The sequence below is a fragment of the Caretta caretta genome, chromosome 2 (assembly GCF_965140235.1).
Source record: "Caretta caretta isolate rCarCar2 chromosome 2, rCarCar1.hap1, whole genome shotgun sequence".
NCBI lineage: Eukaryota > Metazoa > Chordata > Testudines > Cheloniidae > Caretta > Caretta caretta.
The window spans coordinates 248,610,694-248,637,684 of record NC_134207.1 but is presented as its reverse complement, the minus strand read 5'-3'; the positions used below and the strand labels follow the sequence as shown (position 1 = coordinate 248,637,684).

At 41.6% G+C, this 26,991-nt stretch overlaps 1 protein-coding gene across 7 annotated transcripts in view; it reads left to right on the top strand.

The window, feature by feature from the left end:
- Positions 1–9,245: 9,245 nt before the first annotated feature.
- Positions 9,246–26,991, top strand: part of ZMYND11 (zinc finger MYND-type containing 11) — a 144,916-nt gene continuing 127,170 nt past the window's right edge. For 3 of the 7 annotated variants that reach the window (XM_048837649.2, XM_048837644.2, XM_048837642.2), the window contains exon 1: positions 9,248–9,462. The gene's annotated coding sequence lies outside the window, so the exon portion shown is untranslated. Of the gene's footprint in view, positions 9,463–10,162; positions 10,318–26,991 lie in introns of those variants that run through there. The other 4 variants (XM_048837643.2, XM_048837640.2, XM_048837648.2 and 1 more) reach the window with 3 other exon arrangements.

Here is a 26,991-nt window from a genome sequence, read left to right as displayed (position 1 = left end):
AGGAGCTTTCTCACAAAATGAGAAAAAGTGCATGTGCAACACACACACTGTTGCTATTAAGTTTAAAAGTTTAACAAATTCTCATTTTAATGAGAAACCTTTTAAAAGATTAAATTGCCATCTGCTGACTGCAATGCAATTATTAGCTAAAATTGCCAAATAAAGAATCTATCTACTCTTTATGACAGGTTTCAGAGGAACAGCCGTGTTAGTCTGTATTCGCAAAAAGAAAAGGAGTACTTGTGGCACCTTAGAGACTAACCAATTTATTTGAGCATGAGCTTTCGTGAGCTACAGCTCACTTCATCAGATGTTTACCGTGGAAACTGCAGCAGACTTTATATACACACAGAGAATATGAAACAATACCTCCTCCCACCCCACTGTCCTGCTGGTAATAGCTTATCTAAAGTGATCAGCAGGTGGGCCATTTCCAGCACAAATCCAGGTTTTCTCACCCTCCACCCCCCCACACAAATTCACTCTCCTGCTGGTGCTAGCCCATCCAAAGTGACAACTCTTTACATAGTCAAGTCGGGCTATTTCCTGCATAGATCCAGGTTTTCTCACATCCCCCCCACCCCCATACACACACAAACTCACTCTCCTGCTGGTAATAGCTCATCTAAACTGACCACTCTCCAAGTTTAAATCCAAGTTAAACCAGAACATCTGGGGGGGGGGGGGGGTAGGAAAAAACAAGAGGAAACAGGCTACCTTGCATAATGACTTAGCCACTCCCAGTCTCTATTTAAGCCTAAATTAATAGTATCCAATTTGCAAATGAATTCCAATTCAGCAGTTTCTCGCTGGAGTCTGGATTTGAAGTTTTTTTGTTTTAAGATAGCGACCTTCATGTCTGTGATTGCGTGACCAGAGAGCACAAACCCCACATGAGGTAGAAGACCTAACATTATAAATGCCTGACTGTCCTCCACTCTTCGAACAGTCTCCTGTCATAAAAAGTTCCTATTTGGATGTCATGTCCTTGTATAATCTTTAAATTCCATCAGTATTAGAGATGGTCATAGACAGGATAGTGAGATATGATCCTACAGTTGGCTCTGTGCAGGTGCTTCTCTGAGATCTTACAGAACCTCCCTGAACAACGCATTGCCATATGTGGTCAGACCTGAAGTCCATCTAGTCCAATATCCTGTCTCTGACAGTAGCCAGTAGCAAGTGCTTCAGAAGAAGGTATAACAACCCCACAGTGGCTGATGTGGGTTAATCTGTCACCCACATTAGGTTTCATCCTGATTTCTAATAGTTAGAAATTGGCACTGGGTTTAATATCCCTTCAAAAATGTTATGAATTATAACTAAGGCTATGTTTTAGTCATGGGTATTTTTAGTAAAAGTCATGGGCAGTAAACAAAAATTCACAGCCTGTGACCTGTCCATGACTTGTACTATACCCCTGACTAAATCTTGGGAGTGCTGTAGGTGCTTTGTGGGGGGTGGGAGCGTAGGTTCTGGGGGTGGAGTGGCCCGGGGGGCACTGTAGGTACTGGGGGGGTGTGGGTGCTGGAGGGCACTGGTGGGGGGGTGGAGTGCTACAGGTGCTGGGGGGTGGTCTGGGGGTCGCCATGGGTGCTTGGGTGCGAGCAGCCCAGGCCCCCTGCTGGTGCTGGGGGAGAGGGAGTTGGCGGGGCTGGCAGGTTCCCTGCCCGGCTTCTTGGAAGTGGCAACATGTCCCTCCCTAAGCTCCTAGCTTCACATGCTGCCAGCTCTGCAGCTCCCATTGGCTGAGAGGGAGGGACATGTTGCCGCTTCCAGAGAACCCCCCCTCAAGGTAAGCACCGTCCAGAGCCCTCACCCCACCCTGTACCCCAGCCCTGAGCCCCCTCCCACACCCAGTGGCCTGAGACTGCCCCAGCAGTGGCTGGTGTGACTGGCCCAGGGGCTGCTTGAGCTGTTCCAGGGTCACAGAAAGCCACAGAAGCTGTGACTTCTGTGACAAACTCACAGCCTTCATTATAATGCAGGCTATTCTTGGTTATGCATACAAATGTCCAATATTTTTGGCCTCAACAACTTCTTGGAACAATGAGTTTATCCCAGTGTACACACAATTTTTGTACTGGTATATCTATTCAGTTACCAAATAGTTATACCTGTTCCCACCAAGTACGGACATAGTTATAGTGGTATAAAGGTGCCTTATACTAGTATAGCTTCTTCCCCTTGCCATACAGGAATAGCTATGGCAGTCTAAAATGCACCATAACAGACAAAAATTTGGCCCAGTCTAGAGCACTTTTATAGTGGCATTAGAGGTCTGCTCGTGACTAATTTTTAGGCCCAGCCCACCCCAGATTCAAGCCCTAGAGGGTCAAGTCATTTTCTAACCCAACCCAACCCTAACCCTGCCCCTGCCCCTGAGCCAGTGCCACTGCTGCCTCCTGTCCATGGGGTTGGCATGGCAGTAGCTGTGTCCCTCACTCCTCTACTCCGCCAACCCCTGCTGTGGTTTGTGTATGCTGCAGAGTGAGAGGCGCAGCAACTCCTCAGTACGCACAGTGCAGCGAGATGGCAGCAGCTGGCTGGAGCAGGGCAGGGCACGCAGCCATGCCGACCCTGAGCGAATGCTGCTGAGCCTGAGAGGGTTGGGTTGTTTTCCCACCCAACCCAGACCCGACACTTTTAGTTGGGTCCTGCCAGATTCTGGTTGGGTTGCAGGGCTCTAAGTGGTATAACTACTTCCACACTAAGGGGGCTGTACTGCTTTTACTCTGCTGGTTTAGCTAAAGCAGGACAACCTCTGAATAGACAAGCCCAATACTGCCAACTCTGGTAAAATCTAATTATATTTATTGTTTTGCTTAAAGCCTTAGCTCCTGGAGTCAAGTGATTACATGAAAATCTTAGCTTTCAGTAAAAATGTATTATTTGTAGCCTGCATGTTTGTGGAGAAAAGCCTGAAAATGTGGTCTGAATGTACCCTAAAAGTTCAGAAACCAGAAGGCAATTAGATTTAATACAGAATTATTCATAGATTCATAGGTATTAAGGTCAGAAGGGACCATTATGATCATCTAGTCCGACCTCCTGCACAATGCAGGCCACAGAATCTCACCCACCCACTCCTGCGAAAAACCTCTCATCTATGTCTGAGCTATTGAAATCCTCAAATCATGGTTTAAAGAGTTCAAGGAGCAGAGAATCCTCCAGCAAGTGACCCGTGCCCCTTGTTACAGAGGAAGGCGAAAAACCTCCAGGGCCTCTTCCAATCTGCCCTGGAGGAAAATTCCTTCCCGACCCCAAATATGGCCATCAGCTAACCCTGAGCATATGGGCAAGATTCACCAGCCAGATACCCAGGAAAGAATTTTCTGTAGTAACTCAGATCCCACCCCATCTAACATCCCATCACAGGCCATTGGGCCTATTTACCATGAATGTTTAAAGATCAATTAATTGCCAAAGTTTCATGATTTTAGAGCCAATCTTATGACACTTTGGAGCCTGACTTGTGATTTGTGAATGCTTAGCACTGGCAATACTGCTCAGGGAAATGACTCAGGCTTCTGCCCAAGTGGAACCAGTTTCAGTATCAGGACCTTATTTTGTAAACATTTTAACAGTGGCAGAAGGTATCACTTATTTGCTGATGGTAGTGGCTGGTTTATGGAAAATTACATATGTCTTATCATTGGCTCCTGATAGGTTATCAACAGATCCTGTGCTTTAATTGTTTAGCCCAATATAGAATTCTGTTTTTCTGTTTGTTTTTATTTAAACCTTAAAGTGCAAATTACTTCATAAAAAGAGATTATCGTGAACCCCAGATTGGGCAAGCCTCTGAAACTTAAATTAAATGTACATGCATGCACGCTCTTTACTTCAAGAGTTGTGTGTGTATATATATCTAAAGAAAGAATTTAGCTTTAAAAAATAGTTCTGTCTCTTAAGGCAGGCTGATACTTGAAAGATTTTCCTGGTATAGCTAGACTGATATACAATACCAGCAAAACACACCACATATGGAAGCATCCTATATCAGCAAAGCTGCACTTATTTCAGTCCCCCCCTCATGAGCAAAATAAACTATGCTGGCAAAGTGCAGTTTTGCCGGTATAACTGTGTCTATCATAGGGGCTTTTGTTGGCACAGCTATATCAGTCACAAATCACACCTCCTCACCAATATAATTTATGCTGGCAAAAGTTTGTAGTTTAGACCTGGCCTTAACTATTTCTTCTACCTTGAATAGGTTTTATTTTCTGAAGGGAAATACTTTAGGAAGGGAAGTAAATGTTTCATATTTTCTTTGTATTGTTTAACTGTTACTATATTTTCTTTTCCCTGAACCAAGTAACAAACTGGCTCTTTTGAATATTTGCTTTTCCATTATAATGCAATCTCCTGATTATAGCTATTCAAACACTTGTGACTTTCTGAACTGAGTTACTTTAGTAGCAAAAGTTTGCTTTCTAGTTCAGAAAGTAAGCAACATTTGTCTTTTTAGTTTTGCCTTTATAGAGACTTTCCAATCCAAGAGGAGGAGAAAGGAAACACCCTGAATTTTATGCTGACACGCCATGTAACTCTAGCTGCCTATTACTCTCAGCAGCCAATCACACTACTTTGGGGGGAGGGTTAGGACACTCCTAATTGAGCAGTTGCCTTAACAAACAGTTGGCACGGCCTATGAGGGAACAAACTGCCCAGCACTCATGGAAAGTGGAATTTTCTTCCTGTTGTCTGCCTACCTAATCTCTGACTGCTTCTCACCGTGGAGCTTTAAAATTAGTTATTTTAGTGCTGTTTCCTAATTGAAACCTTACTGGCCAAAGGGGAAACCTTAAATATAGATTCAGAAATAAATGCAGATAAAAGACTGTAAGGGTGCCAAGGCTATAATAGGGCCAGCTAACCTGGCTTCAATCTTGCATCTTAATCAGTATTAAGAAGTCTTTTCAATCATGTTTAATGCTAACTCAAATGGGTCATCCAGGAAAATTAATCTGAATTAACTAAAGGTGTGAATTTGAAGTGGATTAGTGAAACCACATTAAATCCCTGTGTGTACACTATTGTTCAAAATTAAAGTGGCCCTGATTCCATGTAGCTTAAATAACTTTGGAAGGGAATTAAACTAAACAAAATTAAGGCTACTTTAATTCTGAATAGGGTCACATGGGTTTAATGAAGTTTAACTAATCCACTTCAAATTAATTGAGTTAATTTGGAATCATTTTCCTGGATGTTCCTCTGCAGAGAAGCCCTGAAAAACACACCCTTTTTGTGCATCAAGACCCTGCCTACGGACTACATTATGCAAATGTTTATCTGCTTGAAGCTGGATCCTACAAGGTGCTGATACTCATGCAAATGTGGGAGATCAGCATCTTGCAAGATTCGGCCCTAAGCATTCCTATTTCTCTGGGGAGGTCTACACTAGGGTTATTTACTTTGAGTTAACTGATTACCTGGTTTGAGTTAGTCAGCAAATGCTTACTCTGTTCTACTTTGTATTTAGCTGTGACACTCCAAGTATGTTTCCCATACCTAAAGAAGAGCTCTGTGTAAGTGTGTCTCTCTCACAAACAGAACTTGGTCCAATAAAAGATATTCCTTCACCACCTTGTCTCTCTAATATCCTCGGACCAACACGGCTACAACAACACTGCATAGAAGTTGGTGACACATTTTTAGGCTCAGTATGAACACTCCCTGAACATTTCTTCCAGAATACAAATGTTTGTCCTTTATTTAGACCCAAAATTTGTATCCTGGAACAAACCTTTAGAAAGTATCCAGCTTAGCCTTTACAAATATGTTAACTACCACAAATGATCTGGCAATCACAAACAACAAATAAAAACTTCTAATGCGGACAAACCTGAAAGCCCCAATCCTGCATGTGCATAAATGTTTGCAAGACTGCGGCCCAAACATTTATGTGATAACGATCACCATAGTTTCTGAGAACCCAAGGGACTAATCATGCTAGGGCTGAAGACAATTGCAGTTTTGCCCTAAGTCAATATGAATCTTTGTAAAACTAAGACCTACTCCTGGGAATAAGGGCTTGTTAGATCATGATGTATATTCTTTTTCCTCTTACTATTTATAGTGCTTAAAAATGATATGGGGTTGGGTTTTCAAAGGAACCTGAGGGAGTTAGGCATCCAAACCCCAATTAAATTGGGCATCTGTCAGAAAGTAGCTGGCCTTCTGGAGTTAGGGGCCCAGCCTACTTCTCACAGGCCCCATGAGGGGAAATGAGGCAGCTCAGGTACACTTGTAAGTAGTTAATTCACCCAGTAACTAGGAGGCAGTTAATTAGACCGTCTATACTGACAATTGAATGACAAAACTTTTGTCTTTCAGAAGTGTTTAAAAAGCAACAAACCCTGAAAACACAAAAGTTTTGCTGTGACAAGCACCGGTATGAACAACATGTTGTCAGCAGGAGCGCTCTCCTGCCAACAACGCAAATGCCGCTCGTTGGGGTGGAAGTTTTTTCTTGGCAGGAGTGCCGACAAACAGCGGCTACACCACACAACTTTTAGCGGGACTGCTGTAGCGACACAAGGCTGTGTAGTGTGAACATAGCCACAGGCAGGGAAGCACTGGGGCATGATAAAAGGCTAAGGGCCTCAATTAGAGGAGAAACCTCCTGAAGAAATAGGAAGTCCACAGAGAGGGATTGTAAAGTGAGGATTCTTCCAAGAGGCTGGTGAAAAAGCTGCTAGAGAACCCAACACTCCAAAGAGGGCAAATTAGGGCAAGAGGCATGAAAAGCCTGCAGAGGTGGAGAGGTAGCTCATCGAGCAACAAAGGATTGAGACGGATTGACGGTGGCTATTCTAAATATGTTCACTGAGTTGGAAACCAGTGGAGTGGGTGGGCCTGGGTTCCATAAGCACCAACTCCGTGGGTGCTCTGGTGCTCAAGCACCCACTGGAAAAAAAAATAGGGGTGCTCAGCACCCATGAGCCACAGTCATAGGCAGTGCATGATTCTTGAGTTTGGGGAGTGGGCGGGAGTGCTGGAAGCTCCCTAGAAGTGTGGGGAGGGGGGAGGGGGGGCACCAGTGACCAGACCATGGCCCTACCCCACATTCAGTCCCACGGCCCAGCCCTGCTTAGACTCCTCCCCCTGAGGCCCTGCCTGTGATTCACCTGGAGGCACTGCTTCCGCTCTGCCACTTCCCCGAAGGCCCTGCCCCCACTCCACCTCTTCTCACCCTCTCTCTACCTCTTCCTCTGAGGCCTCCTCCCCCAAGGTGCCCCACACCTGCTCAGATACCAATGACAGACACATATTCAGTAACTAGAATATGAAAGAAGTGAATAAATATGCTGAAAATAGCCTCTCCCCAAACACACACACCTCTTCAAAAGCACCCACCAGCAAAAACAAAATCAGCACCTGTGCTGGGTTCCCGTATCTACACCAGCCAAGGACTCCAAAGAGAAGGTGCTAAACCCAGGACACCTAAGGCTGTCTAGCCCCCATTAGAGTTATGGGACTTCTAACTCTCCATTATCTTAAAGGGGCTAGATACTACTAGAACCCAGCTATTGGGCTGGGTCATCACAAGGACTTGATATACACAGAATTGGTATAGTCTCTAAGGTGCCACAAGTACTCCTTTTCTTTTTGAGAATTGAGTCTGGTGCCATTAGGGGGATAGGGGTCAGGTTAGTATAGCTCCCCATCCTGCTACCAGAGGTGCTAACTGATAAAGGCCCCATATTACAATGTCTAATACACTAAAGAACTTTAACTATCTAAAATTCCTTTAAAAATCCTAGCCCTAGAACAGAAATTATACCCAATTATACCCACTGCCAATCATGCACTGCCAATTGTTCAATATAAGGTTGCAGCTGGTTTGTAACTTATTGACAGCAAAGCTCCAATGATGTATGCTTATCAAAATCCTGACTTTAAAATGAAACCCATATTTTTATGGTAATATACAGTCATGTAATGCAGTGTTGTTAATAAAAAGTAGTCTGCTATCAAGCAAACCCATCAAGAAAACTTAAGTAGATTATCTACTTACATTTTTTCTATTTATATCATTTATTTTAGATAGTCTAAAATTCTCTCTCACTGCTTAAAAAAATAGAACCAAAGCTGCTTTACTGATGCTTAACAAATTTTAAAAAAGGGCTTAAGGCCCTGATTCAGCAAAGACTTATGCAAATGCTTAACTTTAAGCACTATCAGTTAGTCCCATTAACTTCAATACAGTTGAATGATTGAGAGACTTCACAGCACATAAAATTAAGCATGTGTAAGTCTTTGTATCAGGCATTAAGTATGTGATTAACTTTATTCATTTGAGTAGTCTATTATATGAATGGAACTATTCACATGCGTAAAGTTATAAGAATAAATGTTTCATAAGAATAAATGTTTTCAGGATTGAGCGATAGTATGCTGTGTCAGAATATGATGTTGCACTGCAAAAAGAAATGCAATTACAAGGCTCCTTTCTTTCTTGTTATGTAATTTCTAATGTACATGAAAATTAGAATGTATTTGCCTACACAAGCATTAAATATTCATTTAATATTGTGACACCCCATAAGATGTACTATATTATATCTAAACAAACCACAAAATATTCCTAAATATTATAAATTACATACAAAATGCACCCAGCAATAATAATTTATTAAAAAGCCATTCTGTAATCACACCATAGCTAAGCGTATGCAGCCAAATTTTCAGGAGTAGCCATGGATTTTGCATGCTTCCGTTTTTGGGTGTCCAAAATCAGTGGTCCCTTCTAAAAATTTTGTCCAGAATTTCTAGATTGTATTGTTTCAGAGCAGCAGCCGTGTTAGTTTGTATTCGCAAAAAGAAAAGGAGTACTTGTGGCACCTTAGAGACTAACAAATTTATTTGAGCATAAGCTTTCGTGAGCTACAGCTCACTTCATCAGATCCGATGAAGCGAGCTGTAGCTCACGAAAGCCTATGCTCAGATAAATTTATTAGTCTTTAAGGTGCCACAAGTACTCCTTTTCTAGATTGTATTGTGATATTGTGCACGCTATCTTGCCTTGGTTCATGTACATTCCCTCTTAACTTCCTGATCCTGCAATAAGGGTCCTGGCCTGACATTATGATCTAAAAACTAATATATAATTAATAAACAGTTAAGAATGTGCTTTAAATTGATTATAATAAAAAAAAAAGGAAAAAGAAACAAACAGCAACTCCAGCAGACACCACTAGAGTTCTCCTTCTCCCAAATATCCCTCGCACCATCCTAAACCCTGTTTACCCCAGAAACCTTAACTGTGGACAGACAGAAGAGGAGAGGGAGAGAATATTCAGACACAATAAAACTCTGAGGGGGGAAAAATATGTGGAAGGAGGAGGCAGCAGCGGCCTGGGGAAGCGATTGAAAAGTTTCCCCTGGCTTAACTTCTCCCTCCCCCGTCCTCCCCCCCCCCCTTTCCAGCAGCAGAAGCAGCAGCAACAGCACAAGGTGAGAGAGACTTTCGAGTCTGGGGAGGAGGGGTTCGCGTGCGGAGGTGGGGGGGCTTGAATTTACAGCCCTGTGGATGATGTTTCTGTCTCTCTCCCCCTGGCTTTGGGGTGAGGAGACACCGTGTCTCGTGCTGGGTAGGTTTTTTTTTTTTTTTTTTTTTTAAATATGATGGAGGATTATAAACATGGCGCCTTAAAAAAAAAAAAAAACCTACAAAATCTATACAGTGATCCAAGGAGCTGGGAGCAGGGGAAGGGCTGCTCTATAGGAGAAGGGGATCCTGCCTGGGGGGTAGCAAAGGGGGAGGGGGCAATAATATTCATAATTAATAAAAGGTGGGGAGCTGCTGGGGGAGGGGTGCAAGGTAGGATTTTGTTTGTTGTTGGGGTGAGGGGAGGATAATCTCCTAGCCAGCTTGGAAATCGAGCAGGGAAACTGCGCGGGGGGGGGGATATTAACTATTATTTATTCTCGTTTACAAAAGCGCCCCTTGCCCATGGGCTCCAGCTGCAAAGGGCCGGGATTGCGCCCCCCCTCCACACTGAAGTTACAATAAATAACCTGGGGGAGAGGGGAAGGAAACGGGGGAGGGAGACACACGAGAAATCCTCTCCCGAATCTTCCACGAGGGCCTGGGGGGAAGCCGGGGCCTCGCGTGATAGGAGAGGCCGAGCGGGGTGTGGCGCAGGCCAGCCACAGCCCCTACCCCCCGCCCCGGCCTCACACGCAAGGCGCCTGGTTTGCCCCCGGCCCCGCCTGTGTCTGTCGCTGGGGTGGTGTCTGCGTAGAGACGGGGCTTGGGCCGGATAATGGCAGCTGCTCTGCGGGCTTGTCTCCGAAGGAGCGACACGGGTAGGGGGGGATAAGCCCCTGTAGGGGGCACGTGGCGGGGGGCAGACGGCTGTATCCCCACCTCCCCCCGGAGGGCCGACGCTGGGCGGAGGCAATACCCCCGCCCCCCAAGTTCACCCCGCAGGGCAGACGCGCGATGGGGGAGGGAAGTCGATATTCCCTCTAGCCCCCGCCCCCCCCCCGGTAGGGTAGACGCTGGGGGAGAGGTAGTACCCCCCCCCCCCGTAGGGCAGACCCTGAGGGAGGGGCGGCGATGCGTTAGCTTCCCCCCTTAAGGCAGACATAGTCAGGGAAGGTGCATGTTACACCCTCAAACTGTCTCCTAAAGGAGGGAATGGAGTAAGGGTGGGGATTATATCCCTAGCACCCCCTAACAGGAGGTGGGCCCCTGCTCCCCAAGCCCCCCCAGGGTGCTCATCAGATCCAGGCAGCCCCTCTTCACTTTCCTTCCCCACCTGCTGGGTGGGTTTCTTCCTCCCACATTGTCTGCTCTAGCTCCTCTGGGGCAGTAGGGCCTGGGCGGATTGGCTCTGGTTTCACATATGTGAGTGGAGAAGCTCACCCGGCCACCTGGAGGCTCGAATCTTTGTGAGGCTCCCTCCCTCCCTCTTCAGAAATGATTTACTCACTCTCCTCACCTGAGAAGTGTTGCAGGAAACTTGACAGCCCTGGTTCTAGGGAATTTGGAAATAATATTTTTAAAACTTCATTTCCAAATTATCTTAAGCCTCCCACAGCATTAACTTAAGTGCTGACTCTCCTTCTGTCTCAGAGATTTGCCAGAGGACTCTCCAGGTTTCCTTCCCTTTTTTGTTTTAAGTTTAAGAGGTGAAAGTGTGCAAGGAGAAGCAAATCTTTATGTAGAGTACAGAAAGCAGAAATGTAGTGGGGCATTGCATTACGTTTTCCTGGCTCTCTCTTAGTTTGAGAGACAAGTCAGTATGTCAAATAGTGACATTGGGGACTTGGGAAACTTGGTGTGACATTTCTGAGCTCACAGTTTTTGTCCCTGAAAATCACTCAGAATCTGTCATTAAGTGTGTTAGGTCTTGTTCAAATGCAAAGTAGTGAACAGCATTTAAAGGACACTAGTAAAGAACCAGGCTTGAGAAACCTAGAAACATATTGAAAAATCAAGTATTGAATACAGTGCTAAGTATTGTATAATTCAGTGATAGTTTGACATTTTAACATCTCAGAGTAGTCTCTTCCTCTCACACTTTACTGATTGTATTACTTGAAAAATATAATAAAATAGTTTTTTAAAATACCCTATTGGAGTGTAGAGGACAAGAGGAAGGTAGAAAATTTCTCCCACCTTTGTGAAGCCTGTTTTTATTGAACTTTATGGTGTTCCTTTGTAGGAAATTCCTTGAGGGGAATCTCTTGCACAAGGGGGGTGGGGGGGAGGCGCAGAAAAAGCAATTTGTGGTTCAGGTTGCAATCCCTTGAGTTTTTCTTGTCCCTCCTCATTCAGCACAAAGGACCAAGTCTCTCTTCACACATTTTAAAAACAATTTTATTATCAGCCATTCTGAGCATGTTACAGAAAGTCTTCAGGGAAGTAAAGCATTTGCTGACTGCTGTTTTACATAAGAAGTGAAAGTATACTCAAAATAATTCCTTGCATGGGTTCACGTTTAATCCCAAATTTTCTATAGCTAAATAAATTATTGTTGTTTTGACTGGATTTTTTGATGGAGGTCTCAGTAACTCACAGGTTTGTTAATGTTGTGAGAGCATTTAATTTTTTTGATCACAAATTTTAATCTATGTTCAGAGTGACTGAAAGAGTTGTCTGATGGCTGCTTTGTTGATTGTGGTATTTATTGGTGGTCAATCTGTTGACAAAATTCAACTGTCAAACATATGAACATCATTTGATATAACATTTTATGAAATTAAATTCATTGATTTTAATGAAGCTGTAACCATTGGCACTAGCAGTGAATTTTGCCCATGAAATTTCAGATTTGTCAAAAATTACTCCACAGATGTGTGTGTTGTTTTTAGAGTTTAAGTTCCTGAACCAGTCTAGATAGATGATTGTTCTTCAGCAAGGATTGTGTTTATATTCAAGTATATTGGGGTTAATTCCTTTCCCTCCATGTACTCAGTAAATGAACAGTAGTTTGTGTAGAGTTTCTGTCAGTAATTTCTCTTGGTTGTAATTTTTTTTCTTCTGGTATGTAATGTGAGATTTCTTTTAGTCATTCTCCTTGCACTGAAGGTTTAGGAGCTTTCCAGTACTAATTAACATTCTTTATTCCACAAGCTAACATTATAAGAATTTTGGTTTCTGTGTCCCCTTTTGTCTGGGTTCCTCTGTTGTAGTAAGCCAAGAGTGCAATCTGAAGTTATTTCTTTTACAAGCATTTGAAAAATCCACCTCTTTGGAGAGTCCCAGAAGGTAGTCAGAATTGAACACTCTATGATACTTGGAGCATGGTGCCCTTGGCACTTTGGCAACACTATGTGTCATCTTTTATATAGTCCATACATCTTAGTTTGTCAGGGCTGCTTGTGCTAACAATTGTGAACAAAGACGGTAATGGCAAGATTGTTTTTCTCAGGTTCTGGAATACTTTTGATAACTTGGATCTGCACTTGATTTCTAAATGAGTTATCAGAGTTGCAGCTGTGTTAGTCTGTATTTGCAAAAAGAAAAGGAGTACTTGTGGCAACTTAGAGACTAACAAATTTATTTGAGCATAAGCTTTCGTGAGCTACAGCTCACTTCATCGGATGCATTCAGTGGAAAATACAGTGGGGAGATTTATATACATAGAGAACATGAAACAATGGGTGTTACCATACACACTGTAAGGAGAGTGATCACTTAAAGTGAGCTATTACCCGCGGGGGGGGGGGGGGGGGACCTTTTGTAGGGATAATCAAGGTGGGCCATTTCCAGCAGTTGACAAGAACATCTGAGGAACAGTGGGAGGGGGGGTGGGAAATAAACAAGGGGAAATAGTTTTACTTTGTGTAATGACCCATCCACTCCCAGTCTCTATTCAAGCCTAAGTTAATTGTATCCAGTTTGCAAATTAATCCCAATTCAGCAGTCTCTTGTTGGAGTCTGTCTTTGAAGTTTTTTTTGAAGAATTGCAACTTTTAGGTCTGTAATTGAGTGACCAAAGCGATTGAAGTGTTCTCCGACTGGTTTTTGAATGTTATAATGCTTGATGTCTGATTTGTGTCCATTTATTCTTTTACGCAGAGACTGTCCAGTTTGACCAATGTATATGGCAGAGGGGCATTGCTGGCACATGATGGCATATATCACATTGGTAGATGTGCAGGTGAACGAGCCTCTGATAGTGTGGCTGATGTGATTAGGCCCTATGATGGTGTCCCCTGAATAGATACGTGGACACAGTTTTCAACGGGCTTTGTTGCAAGGATAGGTTCCTGGGTTAGTGGTTCTACTGTGTGGTGTGTGGTTGCTGGTGAGTATTTGCTTCAGGTTGGGGAGCTGTCTATAAGCAAGGACTGGCCTGTCTCCCAAGATTTGTGAGAGTGATGTGTTGTCCTTCAGGATAGGTTGTAGATCCTTGATGATGCATTGGAGAGGTTTTAGTTGGGTGCTGAAGGTGATGGCTGAATTGTAATTAATTTGCAAACTGGATACAATTAACTTAGGCTTGAATAGAGACTGGGAGTGGATGGGTCATTACACAAAGTAAAACTATTTCCCCTTGTTTATTCTCCCCCCCCCACCCCGTTCCTCAGATGTTCTTGTCAACTGCTGGAAATGGCCCACTGTGATTATCACTACAAAAGGTTCCCCCCGCCCCCACTCTCCTGCTGGTAATAGCTCACCTTAAGTGATCACTCTCCTTACAGTGTGTATGGTAACACCCATAGTTTCATGTTCTCTATGTCTATAAATCTCCCCACTGTATTTTCCACTGAATGCATCCGATGAAGTGAGCTGTAGCTCACGAAAGCTTATGCTCAAATAAATTGGTTAGTGTCTAAGGTGCCACAAGTACTCCTTTTCTTTTTGCTAAATGAGTTTCTTATTGTTCTGTAGTTAGATCTGTCAGTTTGTCTTTGCAGGCCGTATTTTCCAAAGTCATGAGTTTGTGAAGCAATATGCCATTTTGGAGGGAATATTCTAGTGAGCTAAGTCTTGGGGAAGTAAGTCTTTCTGCAAGAGGCTTGTAAATGAATGAAATTTATTTTTTAAAGCATTAAATATATCAATTTTTAAAAAGCTGGTGAAAATGCACTTTTGCAGTCTGTTGGTTGCAAAATGAGTGTAAATTATATTTTATTTTAAATCAAATATTAAATTCTTTTAAAATGTTACAAATTAAAAGGTCCAGTCCTGGAAACACTTACTACTGGTATAGTATATGTAACTGGGAGTAGTCTGATGTTAGTGAGATGTCTCACAGTATATAGTAAGCACTATGACCTCTACTCTTCATAGGTGGACCTTAAATCTATACTGAGTTCTATGGATTTCAGGGGTTTGCTAAGTACATCTCATGGCAGAATCGGGTTATATCTGCTGATGTTTGTGAGATTGGGCTTTAAACTAGGTATAAATCTGCTAAACGAGAATGGGTTTTTTCATACAGAGCTATGGACAAGTTATTTTTAAGATGAAGCCAAGCAAACTCTTGACTATATTACAGATTCTCCTAGTTATGAAAGAAGTGAATAAACTCCTGGTTATTTAATCTAGATGTTTAAATGGATATCATGTAGTTACTGTATTGGATTTTTTTTTTGTGTCATTGCAAGACTGCCTTCCCCCTTTACCCCCCATTAGTAAACACTTTCCTTAAATTGCAAACAGTTAGAGTTTGAACTAATTTAAAATAAAGTTGTGCAGTGCTGAAACTTGATTCAATTTTAGTAACATCTGATTTTTGTTTTTCTCCTTTGAGAGCAGTATTCTTTAGGCTGCTCACAAGACCACAGCAGGAATAGTGGAGAGATGCTGTGACACACCCATAAACCCAAATCAAAGGTCTAATTTTAGGCCTAGCAGCCTTGGTAACATCCCTGTAGAGTACAATCTTGCAGTTATTCTATGCAGGTAAATCCCAGTGGAAGTTGCTGAGAGTTTGTATACAGAATGATTGCAAGATCTAGCAAAGGAGACAAGTTAATTATTTTTTTTCAGTTTCTCCTTCCTTTACCATTTTTCAGAATTGCAGTTCTTGTATCTTTTTTGTAGATACCTATATCTTCATTTACAGTAGTATACTGGAATTTTAAAAGAAACCCAAACTCTTGAATGCAATTGCAGGAGAATAATACAAATGATTCCAAAATACAAAGAAGTAATTGTTTTATACAAGCAACAGAATATTTTAAAATTTTTATTTTGAATATACTCTGAACTTGTTGCACAGAAACAGATGAATAATTTAAAAAGACTTTCTGCATGTTCACAGAAAATAGGAGAGTTAGGTACAGGTGGGTGTAATAACATTGCTTTTCAATCAGTAGTAATGTGATGAAAATTTCTTACAATTTTGCTATAAAAATCTAAAGTGGTAAAATCCATTTCCTTGACATTTAGGCAAAAGCCAAGTATAGTACAAAATTAATATCATACATATCTAAAGGGGAACTTTTTCAGAGGCAGAGAACTGGAATCAGTCTTAAGTTGTTTTTTTTCCCTTAATGGGATATTGTCAACTTGAAATCTAGTCAGTTTCCAAAAAACAATTTTTTTTTAGATATTATATCTGCCTTTTAGCCCATCTGCCAATTTTATATAACATTTTCCTATTTTAATTTTTTTTCTCTTCCCTGTTGGTTTATGATTCCCTGTTTGTGTAGGTCTTTCATACTAAAGTATATAGTTTTTTTTACCTTAAAATTAGCTAATTTACCATAGTACATTTTTTGTTACAAATTCTAGAGTCTGCTGGTAGGTGTAGTATTCAAAAGTGGCATGCTGGAAATTAGATTTTGTACTTTGGTCTCCTGGACTTACAGTGTGACACCATTATCTCTTCTTTTTAAGAGAGGTTAATGGGAGCAAGGTGGAACAATTAATGGGAGGCTGTACTTTGTTCACAAATCTTAGCAAAATAACTCTTATCTTCCAGCAACGAGTTTTACTGGATCTTGTCGTTGGAGTAGCAATAAAGTGAAACAAAATTGAGTTGAGAGACTGACTAAAAGCTTAAAATTAACAAAGTAATATGCCATAATAGTAAGCTGAAAGAGAAGTAAATCAAATGAAAAAAATGAAAAATATATCTTTAACTCAGTTTTGAAGAAAGTTTTATTATTTCCTGGCTAGTTGTCTAATCCTTCTAATTTTCTGTCAACAATCCTCATGCTTATTTTGTAGCAGAATGTTTATTTTTGCACACATTTAAACATACATGTTATTACATTGTAGTTATCAGAAATCCAAGGAGTAGCCAAGTCTGCACAGAAGCTTAAGTTGAATTTTGTTATCTTATTGTTCCTTTCTTTGTTAATAAAGGAAAACCACAGGAAGAGGGTGAGTTTGACTCCACAATGTGAGAGAGATTTTAGGGAACAGCAGATGTTCACACTTATTAATACTACAGAAGAACGTTTTAACTCTAGTTAGTTTTTAAGTTCTGCTCTTAAGTGATATTTGTGATAACTGTAATTCTATGATTCACATTATGGGATCAATCCGGCAATATATTGAGGTACTCATCTCCAATAGTAGCTCAATACCTTTCAGAATTGAGCCCTCTTTCTTTTTTTACTGTGGACATTCTAGTTTTATTACAGTCAGTGCCAAAACTTCCTTTGACTTCAGTAGGGCCAGGATTTCATCTAATGTGTTTTTATTTAATGGTCTTTTCAGTAATCAATACAAAAGATTCATGTCCCAATAACTAACTGCAAATCACAGAGAGTTTGCATTCACAACAAAGAGGACATATTCACAACCAAAGGAACTGTGCACCATAAAATAGAATCACAGGGCACTGTATTATAATAGCTTTTATATCTGAAAACAACTAATGGATGGTATAAGTGTAATTACAGAGTCTCTGATGCTTCAGACACTTATACATGTAATCAGTGAGCCTAGTCACACTCAAAGTTAAACATGTATAAATGTTTGCAGGATTGGGGCCATACTCAATACAAAAATCTGTATTTTTATAACTAAAGTAATATTTTTAGCACTTTATATACAACTAAAGTACTATAAGAAAATGACTGTAGTTTGTCATTTTTTTCCGTGTATTTTTTTTTACTTTTATGAAGAATGACATTATCTTCATTTTTAACTATTTTCCAATAAAATGTATGTGTTTCCTTGAAGTCTGCCTTTAGTCGTACAAATTGTTGCCATGATCCTGAAACGACTTAAGAACATGCTTAGCTTTAAGCTTGTGAGAGTCCAATTGAATCCAAGGGAACTACTTACATAATTAAAGTGAATCATGTACATAAGTTTCTGCAGGGTCTGCCTAAATTTTTACATTTTCAATCAATTGTATGTTTTCTCTGGCTCCTTACTTTATATTTCTTTATTAGTATCTGTCTTTCTAAATGTTTTATAACCTGTACACATTAAACATACATAGTTACATTATTTGTAAATATAAAAAATTAGTAGAGAAAAACTTAATGGGTTAGGATGTTATTAGACCCTCTGATGGTGTCCCCTGAATAGATATGTGGGCACAGTCTCACAAATCTTGGGAGACAGGTCAGTCCTTGCCTACAGACAGCCCTGCAACCTGAAGCAAATACCAACAACCACATACCACACAACAGAACGACTAACCCAGGAACCTATCCTTGCAACAAAGCCCGTTGCCAACTGTGCCCACATATCTATTCAGGGGACACCATCAGAGGGTCTAATAACCATCAGCCACACTATCAGAGGCTCGTTCACCTGCACATCCACCAATGTGATATATGCCATCATGTGCCAGCAATGCCCCTCTGCCATTTACATTGGTCAAACTGGACAGTCTCTACGTAAAAGAATAAATGGACACAAATCAGATGTCAAGAATTATAACATTCATAAACCAGTCGGAGAACACTTCAATCTCTCTGGTCACGCAATCACAGACATGAAGGTCGCTATCTTACAACAAAAAAACTTCAAATCCAGGCTCCAGGGAGAAACTGCTGAATTGGAATTCATTTGCAAATTGGATACTATTCATTTAGGCTTAAATAGAGACTGGGAGTGGCTAAGTCATTATGCAAGGTAGCCTATTTCCCCTTGTTGTTTCCTACCCGCCCCCCAGACATTCTGGTTCAACTTGGATTTAAACTTGGAGAGTGGTCAGTTTGGATGAGCTGTTGCCAGCAGGAGAGTGAGTTTGTGTGTGTGTGTGTGTGTGTTTCGGGGGTGGGGGTGGGGGTGAGAAAGCCTGGTTTTGTGCTGGAAATGGCCCACCTTGTTTACCATGCACATTGTAGGGAGAGTGGTCACTTTGGATGAGCTATTACCAGCAGGTGAGTGAGTTTGTGTGTCTGTGGGGGTGGGGGGGGGGTGAGAGAACCTGGATTTGTGCAGGAAATGGCCCACCTTGATTATCATACACATTGTGAAGAGAGTGGTCACTTTGGATGGGCTATTACCAGCAGGAGAGTGAGTTTGTGGGGGGGAGGCGGAGGGTGAGAAAACCTGGATTTGTGCTGGAAATGGCCCAACTTGATGATCACTTTAGATAAGCTATTACCAGCAGGACAGTGGGGTGGGAGGAGGTATTGTTTCATGGTCTGTGTGTGTATATAATGTCTTCTGCAGTTTCCACGGTATGCATCCGATGAAGTGAGCTGTAGCTCACGAAAGCTCATGCTCAAATAAATTGGTTAGTCTCTAAGGTGCCACAAGTACTCCTTTTTGCGAATACAGACTAACACGGCTGTTACTCTGAAACCTGTCATTAATCAGTTGTGCCAGCCTGCATCCTAGAAGTCTATTTCCTTCCCTACTCAGATGAAGTCCATCCCGAGAGAACTGTCCTCTGTCCCTGAATGCCTCCCAGTGGCCATACATCCCAAAGCCCTCCTTATAGCACCACTGCCCAAGCCATCTGTTGATCGTCATAATCTTGTCACACCTTTGTTGCCCTTCTCTAGGAACAGGCAGAATCCCACTAAAGATCACCTGAGCCTTGATTTCCTTAAGTGTCTTCCCCAGCCTAGCATAGTCTCCCTTAATACTTTCCAGCGAGAATCTACCAGTATCATTTGTTCCCACATGAAGGGTAGTTAGGGGTTCTTTCCTGCTCCCTTTAGGATCCTTTTCCACCTCAGGTCTGCATCCCATATCTTAGCACCTGGAAGACAGCATATCCTTCTATTCTCTGGATCAGCTCTGGTTACAGGCCTGTCTATTCTTCTCAGTAAAGAGTCCCCGATCACATAGACCTGCCTTTTCCTGGTGACGGTGCTATTCTCCAGTCTATCCCCTGTTCCCTCTGGCTGCAAGTTCTTTCCATTCCTATTCTCCCTTGCTAATCCTCTTCAACCTATCCTGTATCCTCCTGGGGCTCATATTTGGTATAGTCTCCATTACTCTTCCCCTTTTCCTGTAGGGCTAGCAGCTCTTTTCTTCCTTGCCCTTCCACCTTCAGTGACTACCTGCTGAGCCCCTTCTTCATTTTCCAACTCTGCAAACCTGTTCTTGAGCTCTGTTTCTCCTTCACTAGCCCGTCTTTTCCTCTGCCTGGTTCTTTTAGTCACATGCTTCCACTGACCACTTTCCTCACCCAGTCTCCCCTCGGAAGTCCTCAGTCCTGCTTCTATCTGCAAGTCTGAACTTTTCCCTTCAGATACCTCATATCTTTGCTCCATAATCTGCTTGAACCCCTTTCTAAGCTCAACCAGACTTTCCACCTGCATCTCTAAACCTCAGATCTTTTCCTCCCATCAGCTCTATCAGATGACATTTTATGCAGACAAAACTCTTACCAGGTACCCCCTCCGGGATCATGTACATACCACAGCTTCCACATCCAATCATCTTCATTGTGTCTTCCACTACATGACAGGTTTCAGAGTAGCAGCCGTGTTAGTCTGTATTCGCACCAAAAAAAAAGAGTACTTATGGCACCTTAGAGACTAACCAATTTATTTGAGCATGAGCTTTCGTGAGCTACAGCTCACTTCATCGGAATCCGATGAAGTGAGCTGTAGCTCACGAAAGCTCATGCTCAAATAAATTGGTTAGTCTCTAAGGTGCCACAAGTACTCCTTTTCTTTCCACTACATGAGTCACTCCTACTGCTGCCTCTGTATCTGTCATAGCCTTCCCACCTAAATCCTGTTAATCTGGGAAACAAACCACACCAAAACACCACCACCCACAGCAAAAACAAACCCCAAACAAGCACCACAATACAAACTCCCCTATTTACAGCTCTGTTTGTTGGCTCCTGTGCTGCCACACCTGTCCATGCCACTGCCTGACTGGCTGGCTACCTTTGTAGGACCCCTAGTCAGAGAAGGCCCGCCCCCTTGTCAGCTCAGACTGAGCACTGAGTCTGAGGGGGTAGATAGAAAGATTAACCTAAATAATCTATACAGAAGCCCCTGGAACCCCATAAGACTGGGTCCCTAATCCATGAACTATTGGAACTCATTTAGAAAACTTTCTTAAACATTACATGAATATATTGTCTCATACAATAGAATTAGAATTTATAATCCCTTTCCCATGATGAGATATCTTTGAGTTATAAGGTATTTTAATTAAAACTATCTGTAGATAGGTTTTTTCCTCAAAAAGCATTTTATCAAAAATACTGATTTAAATTAAAAAAATCAAATTTTTTTGATTTTTTTTTTTTAAAAATCATTTATTTTTATCCACCCTGGCAGAAACAGAGGGGACACAGTAACATGGGTAGGGCTTTTCATTGTGGCTGTTCACAGCAGGACTAGGCTAATCCAGGTACCAACCACCTAGGTTGATTGCAGTGCAGACATACCTTTTACTAGAGATTTAATTTAAGATTTGGATCAGTTGTTCCCATTAATTTACACACACGCCCTATACACAAAACCTCTTCAGTATGTTGCTTGTGCCTGCAATCAGGGCAGCTATCTTATAGGGAGCTGGTCTTATATAAGGAGACTTTGAATTAGCTTGCTTCAAATAAGTTTGTCTCAATTGTTTCTATCTCCGTTATGGATGCAGTAACAACAACTGATGGCTGCTAGTCCTCCAGAGCCTTCCCATAATCCCCCAGAAAGCCCTACTGTGTGATCTATCTTGCCATCTACTTAGCAGGCTAGAAGTCATGATTGGGGTTACATTCCAGATTTTTTTTTCCCTTTTCAACCTGTCTCCTTAGAATTTACAGGCTTCTTTTCTCATTGGGGCAGACTGCATGAAATTACTGATACAACAGTAATTGTAACAAAAAAAAAAAAAAAGAGATTTACTACAAACAGAGAAAATGGAATCAAAACAAAAGAAACTGTTGGCTTAATATATCAGATTTACACTACTCACAAGCTAATCTAGATAAGTCATTTTCAATGTAGCTCGGAGGGGAAAAAGGAAAAGTGAATGTTTGCATCCCTTGAAAGCAATATCCTCCCTCTGTTCACTCAGATCTGCCTATCAGCATCACACAGGTTTCTAAAGAGATGTTTTCCCCTCTCTGTTATCAGCCTCCATCCTGATTAATCCTCTCCATCCTTTCCAAACTAGTTTTCTACAGTTACCTACACGGACAGTAGGTTTGGGGACTCTGCATTCTTTTAAGAAGACACACAGATCCTTTAATGATGATTAATAGCCAACTTGCAAAGGCCTAGCATTATTTCCTCTCTTGATTGCATAAAAACCTTTATAAAGAGGAGGTACAGTAAATCCTCACTTAAAGTTGTCCCGGTTAACGTTGTTTCGTTGTTATGTTGCTGATCAATTAGGGAACATGCTCATTTAAAGTTGCACAATGCTCCCTTACAATGTTGTTTGGCAGCCACCTGCTTTGTCCACTGCTTTCAGAAAGAGCAGCCCATTGCAGCTAGCTGGTGGGGGCTTGGAACCAGGGTGGACCAGCAGCCCCCCTATCAGCTCCCCGTTCCCCTAAGTTCCCTGTGTGGCAGTTGCCCAGCAGGCCACCAATTGCTGGCAGTTCAGCTGTCCCTCCCCCCACTTCCATGTGCTGCTCCTGCCCTCTGCCTTGGAGCAGCTCCCAGGAGCCTCCTGCTTGCCGTGCCGGGGAGGGGGGGAAGAGGGGAGCTAATGTCAGGATGTTCCCCTCCCCCCTACTCCTGCCTCCCGCTTACTCCTTCTCCATATAGAGCAGGGTTGGGACACAACAGGGCTCAGGACAGAGAGAGGTTGCTGGCCACAGCTGCTGTCTCAACTTTCTGATCTACTTAAAAAGGCAATGTATTTAGAGTGGTGTCAGTGTACTTAAAGGGGCATTGCGCATCTCTCCCTTTCTCCCACACACAGGGTGTGTGTCTCTGTCTGCCATGCTGTCTCCCCTCCCTCCATTCGTACTGCCTTGTAAAGTGTGAGGTTACATTAACAACAGTGCGTTAACCCTTGAGGGCTCAACCAAATGCTAGTTCTTCTTTTAACAGTAAGGCATTCCCTGGGAAATATCCCACCCTCTTCCACCCTCTAACTTCACCACCGCATCCAAGCTTCACAATCATCATTGCTGTGTACAGTATTAAATTGTTCGTTTAAAATTTATGCTGTGTGTATATACTCGTTCATAAGCCAAATATTTCTGGTAAAAAAGTGACGCATCAAAGAGTGGGGGTCGGCTTATAAATGGGTCTACACCAAAATTTGATGATTTTAAACTCTAAGAAATCACTGAATTGAATATCTAATACATTGTTGTTTTGCTTACCTGGAGCATCTCCAGGCATGGAGCCCCTCAGTTCTCTGTGGCCATGGTTCACCATTCCCAGCCAATGGCAGCTGCGGGAAGTAGCTTGCCACTTCCTGCAGCTCCCATTGGCTGGGAATGGCGAACTGCGGCCACTGGGAGTTGAGGGGCTCTGTGCCTGTGAACGCTCCAGGTAAACAAAACATCCCAACCCGCCAGCGGCTTACCCTGAGGGGCTGGGAGCCAAAGTTTGCCAACCCCTGAAATATGGGGTTGGCTTATGAAAGGGTCATACAGTTTTTACTATTTTTACCTATCCATCTTGGGGGTTGGCTTATAAACAGACAGGCTACTGAACTAGTATATATGGTATATAGAATATAGTTTTTTGTCTGGTGAAAAAAATTTCCCTGGAACGTAACCCCCCTATTTACATTAATTCTTATGGGGAAATTGGATTCGCTTAACGTCGCATTTTTCAGGAACATAACTACAACGTTAAGCGAGGAGTTACTGTGTGCCATTTTAGGTTATTGGGGTTTCACTTGTTTCAGTTACAGTGTGGAAGCACTTTAAAGAGAGCAGAAGGAGGGAATTCTTCATTTCCACGGAGGCATTATATTCTAGCTACCTATGTGGACCCCAGATTAAAAAAATTCCTAGGTTTTATCTGACTGGGGAAAAGAGATTTGATTTTTCAGTTGAACTATCTCTTTGCATGGCCTTATTTGGTTTTTATATTTTAAAAAGTGTGAAAATATTTTTTTTAATGAAAGATTTATTGGATATTTAGAACCAACTTTACATTCAGTGTTGTCTAGGTCACATTCACACACAATAGTTTTCTTATATATCTGTGGTCACATAGCCTTGTCAATCTCATTTGAAATATTTTGCTAAATTCATCATATTATTCAATGAGTATTATATCAACAGCTCTGTTGCCTCATTGTTTTAATCTACTGCAAATCCAGTATGTAGTTTTGTTTTGACTTTCATTTGTGATATGTGATATCAGGACGATCTGTCAGGATAGTTTTGCATGCTTCTACAAGAAAACAGGGACTTGAACTGGGGATTGCAGTTCCAGAAGATAAGGGATGAGGAAGAAAACCATTGCTAAACACAGAGGTTCATGCCTGCTAACTAGCAAGTGCATAGAGAAATGAAGAAATAGGTGGTAGTAAAAGTAAATTTTAGTATGACTGATATATTTGGACATTTTGCCTAGTGGGAAAAATCTTTCTTTAAATAGGCTTGGGAGATTTTAGTTATCGAGTGACATCAAGAGTGAGAGCTTATATGTATTTTCAGCTGAAAGTATGTTTTACTGATTGAGGCGTGGCTTGAACAATGGAGACTTTCAGATTTGGAAGAGTAACAAGTGTCAGTTGTCCAATGTGACACCCTTGTTGTTGTGATGCCCAGAATATTACCAAACAAATGCATTAAATTATGTACAAGATTACAAAGAATGCTAAATACATTCACATTTCTGTGGCTACACTTAGGAAACAAAAGTGCTCTTCACTGTTTGAAATTACAGCCTTGTCGTTTTGAGCATTTCTGCCAAATTCCACTGAGTTAATGAAATTATCTGGATGGCCAAACATCACTACAGATGCCTATTAGCTATTGTTAAAGGAACCCCCAATTTTTTGACAGAATGTCAAGCTTTACTATAGCGTTTTCACCTTCATTTAAATGCTGCCCTCACTTTTTGTGTTTCAGACTACAACATAAGTGTGAGGGGATATATCACTAAAATGGCAGCTGCTGCTGAGACCCTTCACAGTCATGTTAGATAGTGAAACAGTGATAGATATTTCTATACTCTGTATTATAGTACATATTTATTTAGTTATGTAAAGCATTTTGACAAATCACAGCTGTTTTAAAGATCCCCTGACACTTTCTGCAAGAATAGGGATGTTAGCCCTGGTGTCCTAGCCAAGTTCCAATTTGTATAATTACATTCTGCCTACCTAAGTTCTCCCTGCAATTTCAACTGGATATTATTACTGTTATTTATTTACACAGCAGTGTGTATGTACATGGCAGTTTATAAAATAATAGTGCATGCTAAACAAAATCGCAATCCCAAATAATTTACAGTCTATGTCTATGAATGGATTCAATAGAAAGAATGCAAAGTGGCACATATTTGAATAGGCTTCAGAACAGGTGGGTTTTCAGAGCTTTTGAAGTAAAAGAAGGAGGGCGCTTAACATTTATGGGGACCTTTTCGATGTGTAAAAGGAACAGGCATGAATGAAATAAGGCATAGAGGTGAAAGAGACAGAGGCAGCAGTCAGGAGAGAACCTGATACGGAGCTGGAGGAGCTGAAGGCAGAAATATAGGTATAAGTGCAGTGGTATAGTTACCGAGTACTTTGAAAATGTGTAGAAGAAGCTTCACAAAATTCTTCACTTATTGACCTCAATTGTTGTGTAGTGTGCACTGTAAAGCAGATGATATGTTGTATTGCAGATGGTGGCTGTATTTCATTGGTGGGTGAAATGATTCCTGTATTATATTTAAAACTATTTGATTCTTTTCCTTATAAATATTATTTCTTTGAAACTAAGATTTGGAAATGTGTATGCTGGCTTTTTGCACAGAGTGCACATAATTTAATGATAGTGGGTATCTTTATGCATGAGCTGGATATGGATTTTACACGTGCATCAACAAGAAAAAAAGTCAAATTATATGGGTGTTGTAGGCATGTGAATGGGATTTAGGCTATCTCAGATCTGCACATGGCAATCAGTTTCTGGCACAGAACGCCCCTCTTCTATATGCAAAGACTGACTGCATGGTCTGCTATTCAGTTTGTTTTATAGAGACTCTTGTTTAAATGGTTGCAGGAACAACTTGCTGTATGCATTCCTACAGCAACAACTGTGTGGGAAAAAAATCCTGACACATGCAGAGAGAAGGGAAGGGGGCTGAACTGAGGAAATTATGGTTATTTCTAACATCTGAACTAGAAAAACTGGGAGCAATTAAAGCTGTGAGTTAACTCTCACAACACTAATTAATACTAATAAATTATTTGTAAGTCTGTAAGAAGGTTGTGATTTTTTTGGTTCAAAAGTTGCTACCATAGTTTTGTTAAAGTTGTGGTTTTGGTGTGGTCAGTTCAACTACCATTAAAAAAAACAAACACACATACACACAAAATAGAAACAGGTTGCCAAATGTGAATAAGTGACATTGCAATCTGGCACACAAGGTTACAATGCCACTCAAATTTGCAGCAACTATAAAAAGTTGCAGTTGTTGTTTCCACAACAAAATTGCGGCCCACAACTTCTTACAGCCTTAATCATTTATAATGTGTGGAATTAATTTACAGAGGGATATAGGCTAATCCACCATTGGAAATACTGTACCACCTTCCTCTTTTATAAAGGTTTCTCCCCATAATCAGAATGACATTTGTGACAACTGTCCCTGTACCTTTCCAGAAAAACTTCACATACTCCTCCATGGATGTCAGACATACAGTTCACAGGCTGCACCAGGCCCATTTGATGTATTTATTAGAGTTGGTTGGAAATTGTTTGTTGAAACAAGAAAGAAAAGGAGTACTTGTGGCACCTTAGAGACTAACCAATTTATTTGACAGGTTTCAGAGGAACAGCCGTGTTAGTCTGTATTCGCAAAAAGAAAAGGAGTACTTGTGGCACCTTAGAGACTAACCAATTTATTTGAGCATGAGCTTTCGTGAGCTACAGCTCACTTCATCAGATGTATACCGTGGAAACTGCAGCAGACTTTATATACACACAGAGAATATGAAACAATACCTCCTCCCACCACACTGTCCTGCTGGTAATAGCTTATCTAAAGTGATCAACAGGT